Raw genomic sequence first — 8640 nt, forward strand, 5'->3', positions numbered from 1 at the left:
CCCCCAAGCATAACAATAATGAGGAAAAACCAGTTTCTTCTATATACATGATTAAATACCTGATACAATTATTATTTATATATTCTATTGTGGATTTTCAACCTGATCAATTTTATTCAGCTATTGTCTCCCCAACTTTAAATTCAACTCGTTAAAAAAAAAAAAAAATTCAACTCGTTTAACTCAAATGTCACATCACTATAATAATATTAAATGAGTTCCTGAATTTTATAGTCAAATCTAATTTGTACCCAGAAGTGGTATTTTTCCCATCATTTTAATTCATAGTTTTATTCACCAGATTTGGTTTAAAGAATTCTAACCTTCTTAGAACTTTCTAACTGTTAAGGCAACATCAAAACATTACAATGCACATTCTAGTGTTTTACCCACTGGTGGTCAAGAGGTTTCCCATAAAAACAAACAGTAAACTAAAAACATTGCAAGTATATGACAAAGGATTAATATTTTTACTATAGCTTTAAAACACGTCAAAATAAGAAAATAAAACGAAAATTGGCAAAGACATGAACAGCTAGAAAATGTGATTATCTTGAAAATCCAAAAGAACCAAATGAAAAATCATATTTAATAAAAGAATATAAGGTAATCCAATTCAGGATCAACAGAGAAGAATCAATAACTGTCCTATATGCCAGTAATAACCAAATTTTGAAATGTCTTGAGGTGAAAGATCCCAATTGCTATAACTTTAAATAACTATAAAATACCTAGAAATTAAACATGTACAAGACCAATATGAAAAGAACTGTAAACTTTGCTGAAGGATTTTTTTAACCTAAATAGAGAATATCCTGTCTATAAATGGGAAGTATCATATCAATATTATAAAAATATAAATGCTCCCATAAAGTAAGTAATCTGTCTAATTGTGATCAATCCCATTACAATCACAAAAGAATCTTTGTTTGTAATGAAACCTGAAAGTCCATTACTGAAAGAAAGAAAGAAAAAACTGTTCTTGAGTATATTCTAAGACTGAGAGGAAACCTAACCTTGAAACATACTCTATATAGGTCGACAACAATTAAACTGGGTGGTATTGGCCCAGAAATAAACAGATCAACTGAAAAGAAAGTGAGAAACCAACACACATACATATGTATATATGACATTTTAGAGCATGATGAAGATAAGATTTCACATCAGTGAAGACAGGGATAGGATACTCAATAAATAGGGTTGGGTTAATTGCATGTTTGGAGAAAAAGGTACCTCACAAAACACACAAAAATAAATTCAAGATTGATTAAAGAGCTAAATATTTTTTAGCTGCAAAGTATTACCAAAAAACACAGAATATTTTCATAATTTGGGGATCGGAAAAGCTTTCTTAAGCCCCAAAATCTAGAAGCCATTAGAAAAAGATATAACTATGAAATACAAAAATTTTAGTACATCAATAGACACTATAAATAATGTAACACACTAGAAAAATATGTGCAATATATATAAAAAGTACAGAATTGTGTCCGCATACATATAAAAAGTTCTTGTTAATCAATAGGTAAAAGAAAACACCCAGTTAAAAAACAGACCAAGAACAGAACAAGCAATTTCACAGAAACATAAACAGCCAATAAACACATAAAAAGATGCTCAAACTCATGAGTAAACTGGAAAGGGGGATAGGTGAAAAAGGGGAAGAGATTAAAAAGTACAAATTGCCAGTTACCGTGTTTCCCCGAAAGTAAGACCTAGCTGGACAATCAGCTCTAATGCATCTTTTGGAGCAAAAATTAACATAAGACCCGGTCTCATACCAGGTCTTATCTAACATAAGACCGGGTCTATATTAATTTTTGCTCCAAAATACACATGAGAGCTGATTGTCCAGCTACGTCTTACTTTCGGGGAAACCCAATCTTATAGTTTAAAATAAGACCAGGTCATATATTAATTTTTGCTCCAAAAGACACATTAGAGCTGATTGTCCGGCTAGGTCTTATTTTTGGGGAAATATGGTATAAAAATAGTCACGGGGATGGGAAGTATAGCATAGGGAATATAATCAATATTATAATAACTATATGTGGTGTCAGATGGGTACCAGACTTACCAGGGTGATCACTTCGTAAGTTATATAAATGTCTAATTACTATGTTGTACACCTGAAACTAATAATATATGTCAACTGTTAATTGAAAATCTTTAAAATTATTTTAAAAATAAGCAATCTGGAAACTAAAAATTAAAACAAAATTTTTTGCCCGTTATATTACGTAGCAAAAATGTACAAGATTGACAACATCAAGTGTTGGCAAGTATGTAAAGATATAGGCACTTTCATAAACTGCTGGTGGAATGCAGAATGGTACAGACTATATAAAGGGCAGATTGGCAGTATCTTTCAAAACTGAAAGCACGCATACCTTTTAAGCAACAATTCTGGGCACCTACTCTAAAAGGCAGTCTAGAACATGTACACAAGAGACAATAAGGGATTTTCATTTTAGTGTTGTTGGTAATTGCAAAAATCTGGGACAACTTAAATGTCCATGGATAAAGGAACAGTTAAATAAATTACAGTAATTCAAACTGAAATACAATCAGCTATTAAAAAGTGTGTACTGACAGGATGAGATCTCTCAAAGGTATACTGCTAAGTTTTTAAAAAAAGAGCTGCAGAAAAAATACATTATCATTCCACTGATTTAAAAAAACTATAAATAGGGCCGGCCCGGTGGCTCAGGCGGTTAGAGCTCCATGCTCCATGCTCCTAACTCCGAAGGTTGCCGGTTTGATTCCCACATGGGCCAGTGGGCTCTCAACCACAAGGTTGCCAGTTCAATTCCTCAATTCCCGCAAGGGATGGTGGGCAGCGCCCCCTGCAACTAAGATTGAACATGGCACCTTGAGCTGAGCTGCCGCTGAGCTGCCGCTGAGCTGCCGCTGAGCTGCCGGATGGCTCAGTTGGTTGTAGTGCGTCCTCTCAACCACAAGGTTGCCGGTTCGACTCCCACAAGGGATGGTGGGCTGTGCCCCCTGCAACTAGCAACGGCAACTGGACCTGGAGCTGAGCTGCGCCCTCCACAACTAAGACTGAAAGGACAACAACTTGAAGATGAACAGCACCCTCCACAACTAAGATTGAAAGGACAACAACTTGACTTGGAAAAAAGAAGTCCTGGAAGTACACACTGTTCCCCAATAAAGTCATGTTCCCCTTCCCCCCCAAAAAAAAAATCTATTAAAAAAAAAAAACTATAAATAGATATATAAAGTATAAACACACACAAAAAGGACTGGAAGAAAAACCACCAAACAAGATATTTCTGGAAGGGCAATCTATATTCCTTAGCCTATATAGATACAGCATTATATTTCTGAAAGACTGTATTCTTTGTTCTCTTTAAAGTATTTTAAGTATACAATTTAAATATTTATTAAAAATTTTAAGTGCTTTTAAAAAGACAAAACAGCCAGTCAAGAAAAATAATATGACAAATTGTTCAACTTTACAGGCAATCAAAGAAATGGAAATTTAAAATAAGATATTACTTTTCACCTACCATGTAAATTGTTTTTGGTTTGTTCCTTGAGTCTCTATTTACTGTTGCTAATTTAAGCACTAGGAAATTAATACTTTTCCCCACTCATCCCAGTAGGAGTGTAAATGGATAGAACCTTTCCAGAGGGTATGTGTATCAAAGCAGAAGAAAAGAACTTCAAGCTCTCCTGAGGATGAAGAGTTAAAGAATGCTTTTAGACTATTATCCTCCTCACATATCATAAACTGCTCTTTCAGTTTTCAACCCACCTAGAGTAGAAGTTCCATTCTTAGTCCTCAGGGCTCTTCCTCTCATCTCATTCTCTTGCTCTAAACCTTTTTTGGAAAAATGTCTCAATGCCTCAAAAATAACTCACATAGGGCCGGCCCGGTGGTTCAGGCGGTTGGAGCTCCATGCTCCTAACTCCGAAGGCTGCCAGTTCGATTCCCACATGGGCCAGTAGGCTCTCAACCACAAGGTTGCCGGTTCAACTCCTCAAGTCCCGCAAGGGATGGTGGGCCCCGCCCCCTGCAACTAGGATTGAGCACAGCACCTTGAGCTGAGCTGCCTCCCGTATGGCTCAGTTGGTTGGAGCACGGGCTCTCAACCACAAGGTTGCCGGTTCGACTCCTGCAAGAGATGGTGGGCTGCGCCCCCTGCAACTAGCAAAAGCAACTGGATGTGGAGCTGAGCTGCACCCTCCACAGCTAAGACTGAAAGGACAACAACTTGAAGCTGAACAGCACCCTCCACAACTAGGATTGAAAGGACAACAACTTGACTTGGAAAAAAAGAAAAAAGTCTTGGAAGTACACACTGTTCCCCAATGAAGTCCTGTTCCCTTTCCCCAATAAAATAAAAATAAATAAATAAATAAATAACTCACATAAAAAAAGTAAGCACCCGGCTCACTTAGTTAAAAGGTGTTAGAAAACACAAGAATCTCATTCACACCCACATGCTATTCCATCTAAAATCTATACAGATGAGGGGCTGCTGCAGAAACTCAACTCAATGAAAAAAAAAAACTGCATCACGGACTCACCATCAAATTTACATGTATTTCTTAAGAATACCGTGTATTACAACATAGTTGTACACCTCCATTTTTTAAAGACACTAATCATTTATTAAAATGGGCCAGCACCACAGCTGGGCACAGAAAAAAATGAAAACAGTGATATAACAAACCAAATGTTGGAAGCATTTGAATAAGTTATCTGAATGCATTTATCCTAAGTATAAGTGTAAGTACAGTATAAGGGAAACAAGTAATTAGTTTGTTCTGTCATCTATAGCCTCCTGATATAACTGGTTTCCTAAAATTAGCTGAGAGCATCTAAAACTCTCAATTATCTTTAATGTATAGCAATTATTAAGTATAATTTGGCAATGTGGTACGGTAGAAGGAACACTGAATTGGAAATCAGAATACCTGGGACATTGTAGCTGTATGACTTTGGGCAAGTCATTTAAAAGTTCTCTAGGCTTTAGTTTCCTCAGTATAAAAGGATGGACTAGACTGGTTGACTTTTAAGCATTCAACTAAGTAAGTCTAGAACTAAGTATCAACACTACACTGATGATATTTTTCCTTCTCAGATTTTTAAAGAAACCATGTACTAAGATATAAAATTTGAATTTCAACCAGATAATCAGATTTTGGAGTCTGAAATATAGAGCTTTAAAAAATCTGAAAGTAAATATATAAATACATGTAATATGTATATATTTTTCTCAATACAAAAAAATTGCAGGATAAAAAATATTTGACTTAATCCTTTAAAGTCCACTGTAATTAACATTTGCCATATATACTGTGTTTCCCCAAAAATAAGACCTAGCCGGACCATCAACTCTAACGCGTCTTTTGGAGCAAAAATTAATATAAGACCCAGTCTTATACCGGGTCTTATCTAACATAAGACCGGGTCTTATATTAATTTTTGCTCCAAAAGACGCGTTAGAGCTGATGGTCTGGCTAGGTCTTACTTTTAGGGAAACACGGTATGAATATAGATAACCATTTCCACGGTTAAAATGATCATTTTCTGGAAGCTTATAAATGTTAACAACTGCTTATTACAACTATTTTCCCAAACATAGCTCCCTGTACAATTATATCCAACATGAATATGGCAATTTACTCAATTCTCTGTACAATATAAATTTCATATTTAGCATCATGATAATATTGAAATTAATTCCCCATATGCGTGTAAATGTTTGATAGAGGAAAATCTATGAATAAAGACAGAGATTGAATTCTGGTCTTCTGTCCAATTCCACCTCCAATCTCTGCCCTCCTCCCCATATCCCAAGGCTCCCTTTCTGCAAAAGAAAGGAATCTTGCTTAGGTTTTTCCAATCACGTATATTTCTAACTCCCTAATCTGACATTTACCAGCTCTGTAATCTTTGGCAACTTTTTAATTTTTTAATCTTCAGTTTTCTTATTTTTAACATTGAAGTATTAGTAGCAGCTGAAGAGCAGGGTGCTGTGAAAATAAAATGAGATAATGTGCCTGGAACATTAATAATCACCCAACAAATGTTAGCTATTGTGCTTATAATCATTATTATTATTATTATTATTATTGATTTAAGATGCTTAGTGATATTTATTTTGAATACTAAAAAAAAAAAAAATATTAAATTATGAACTTACCCGAGAATTTGAGCCCCAAGTTTCTATTCTAACTTTCATCTCTTCTGAGAAATGTAGTATGTGTTTTACTGATACAGCATAGTCAACTACTATACTATAAACATAGTAAGCTGCTCAGGGACAGAACCTTGTTTCATAAACGTGTGTTCATATATTGTGTGCTCATTTGTTTCTCTATTACTCTCCTTTCCTAGGGTCTGAGCAATTTCAAGGCAGAGAGCAAGGCTTACTTGTATTTGTATCCTGAAAGCTTAGTAATCAGACACAAAATAGGTCTCAATAAATGTTTGATGAATGGATAAATGAATTAATTAATCTTTTCCCCCTGCAATGCCTTACACACAGTACTCTACACATAACAGGAACTCAGTAAAGCTCGTTAATGGATTCATGCAGAAATCTTTTGGACTCTACCACATAAATCTTGCCTCAAAAAAAGCACTTTAAAGTTTAGCTATTAACATTACAAATGAAAAGTTTTAGTCTAAAACATATCAGATAAATAGGTTCAAAGACTAACCACATCAAGGCTAGCTCTAGAAAAATTTAAAAGCCATTATTCGAATTAATGAATTTGTGAACCTCAACACGGAAAAATCCAGTTACATAATCAAAGAGAGGTTATCCCTTGCACATTTATACTTATAAAAGGTAGTGAGAAAAATTATCAGAAAGCTGTTATCTGTAGATCGAAATGGATAAATTATTTTTATGCCTGAATTGAAACCACTGTTTTCCCTAGAAATAAGATTTTAACAAGCAAAGTAGTCCAAACCTGTCTCCAGAACAGTCCTTGAGTCTCAGACTAAACGCTTTGCCCTCTGGTGATTTTAACTCCTGGGAGACTCCTTTTATTTCCAGGTTGACAGATATTCAAAACTTGCTTGGTCTCCTAAAATAAAACCTAATCCATTTCTTAAAAGGCAAATAATCTAAACAGGCACACTTTGGGAACACTAGGTTTTACATTCAAGTAACTAAAACTATCCCTAGTGTTCAATCTGCGGCTGCTGCTGCTGCAATAAAAACACTTTTCTTAGTTTGTAAGTTACATTCGTGGAAGGTTTAAGTGTCGTACTGCACGTTCTTTCACTGTATCATCTAAGCTGATTTTACACTGCATATATAATTTCCGAAATATACTGTAAAGGAATTCTACAATTGAATGAATCTGGCAAGAAACGTGATCTCAGCACACACCCCCTTCCTCCAACTCAATACGCTCCAGAGGAAGCACATCTGAGGGTTTTTTTTCCTCTCAAACAGTTCTCTCCCGCGCCCACCCCCACTTTATCTTAGAACAGCAATCATTCATGATCCCACTCAGTCTCTCCACCGAAAGAACCTTCCCAACTAATACTAGCTCACCAGGAACCTCCTTTCATATCTCAAAGTCCGTGGGGGATTTCTTTGGGAGGGACGGGAGGCGAAGGTCCGGGACGCCACCGTTCCCGCCAAGCCCTTTAGGACGCAGGTCCTGGCGCGCCTCAAGTCCCGGACTAGCCTCAGGCGGGGCCCCCGGGAGCTGCGAAGGTCTGACACACGCACACACACGCACACGCATCCCCACCAGTGCAAAGCAAACCGGGCCCAACCTCTGTGCTCCCATTCAACATAGCCTTCTCCTAGCTGTACCCCATTTCTTACCACTTATTCCTCGATGTAGTCCGGTCTCTTTAACCGTTTCTGAGTCCCGGTAACCCTCTCCCTCCCAACACACACACACACACACACACACACACACACACACAGAGGCTTCCACGCTCTGGCCCCTGCCCCTTGAACCCTGCTCCACCCCGTCCCTCCCCCTAGACCTCCCAGCAGCTGCACCCCTCCCCGCGTGCCCCAGTGCAGACCGGCGCCCAGTCCCTATACCCACTAGACCTGGGTCCTTCCCTACACGTCACACTCGCGCCCATTCCCCCCGTGACCCGACCCTCCCCTCCCCCTCCCTGGGCGCTCCCCCTGCACCCCGTTCCCTCCAGCCCCGCCCCCCTGAGTGTGTCGCACTCACCGCTCTTGCCGCCGCATCCTTGCCGCCGCGGCTGCTATAGCTACAGGGAGCCAAGGCAACCAGCTCTCGCGACACTTTCCTCCGCGAGAACAACCCAGGAGAACGTCTCGCAAGAAAGTACAAACATGAGTCAGGCTCCCGACGGCTGAGTGTCTCGCGATAGCATTAGATAAAATGGCGGCTGCAGGGCGTTTCAGGGGTGGCCTGGGAAGGTCTAGAGGTGGGCGAGAGCGAGGTAGAATGTGGAGCCGGCCGGAGAGTCGGGAACTAGTGCAGCCGGGACAGTCTGAGCTGGGGATGTTAGGGTAGTGGACCCCACGCTGGAATAACTAGGGATGTGGCCTGCTCTTTGCCCAAGTGCCTCCAACTTAGAGCAATGTCGCCTTTAGCTGAAGTTCCCGTTTTCCCGGCATTTTCCTTCTGCATGCGGAGTAGGGATGAAGCAAG

The 8640-nt window shown here is 38.6% G+C and overlaps 1 protein-coding gene across 7 annotated transcripts in view; it reads right to left on the bottom strand.

Annotated features, from left to right (window-relative positions):
* The window catches only part of USP54 (ubiquitin specific peptidase 54), a 119099-nt gene extending 110758 nt beyond the window's left edge, over positions 1–8341 (bottom strand). The window contains exon 1 of one of the 7 annotated variants that reach the window (XM_019745795.3): positions 8194–8341. The gene's annotated coding sequence lies outside the window, so the exon portion shown is untranslated. Of the gene's footprint in view, positions 1–3781; positions 3924–6954; positions 7448–7547; positions 7785–7826; positions 7962–8193 lie in introns of those variants that run through there. The other 6 variants (XM_019745799.3, XM_019745793.3, XM_019745798.3 and 3 more) reach the window with 6 other exon arrangements.
* Between the last annotated feature and the right edge of the window lie 299 nt (positions 8342–8640).

The sequence above is a fragment of the Rhinolophus sinicus genome, chromosome 15, assembly GCF_057876585.1.
Source record: "Rhinolophus sinicus isolate RSI-liver-muscle chromosome 15, RSI-T2T, whole genome shotgun sequence".
NCBI lineage: Eukaryota > Metazoa > Chordata > Mammalia > Chiroptera > Rhinolophidae > Rhinolophus > Rhinolophus sinicus.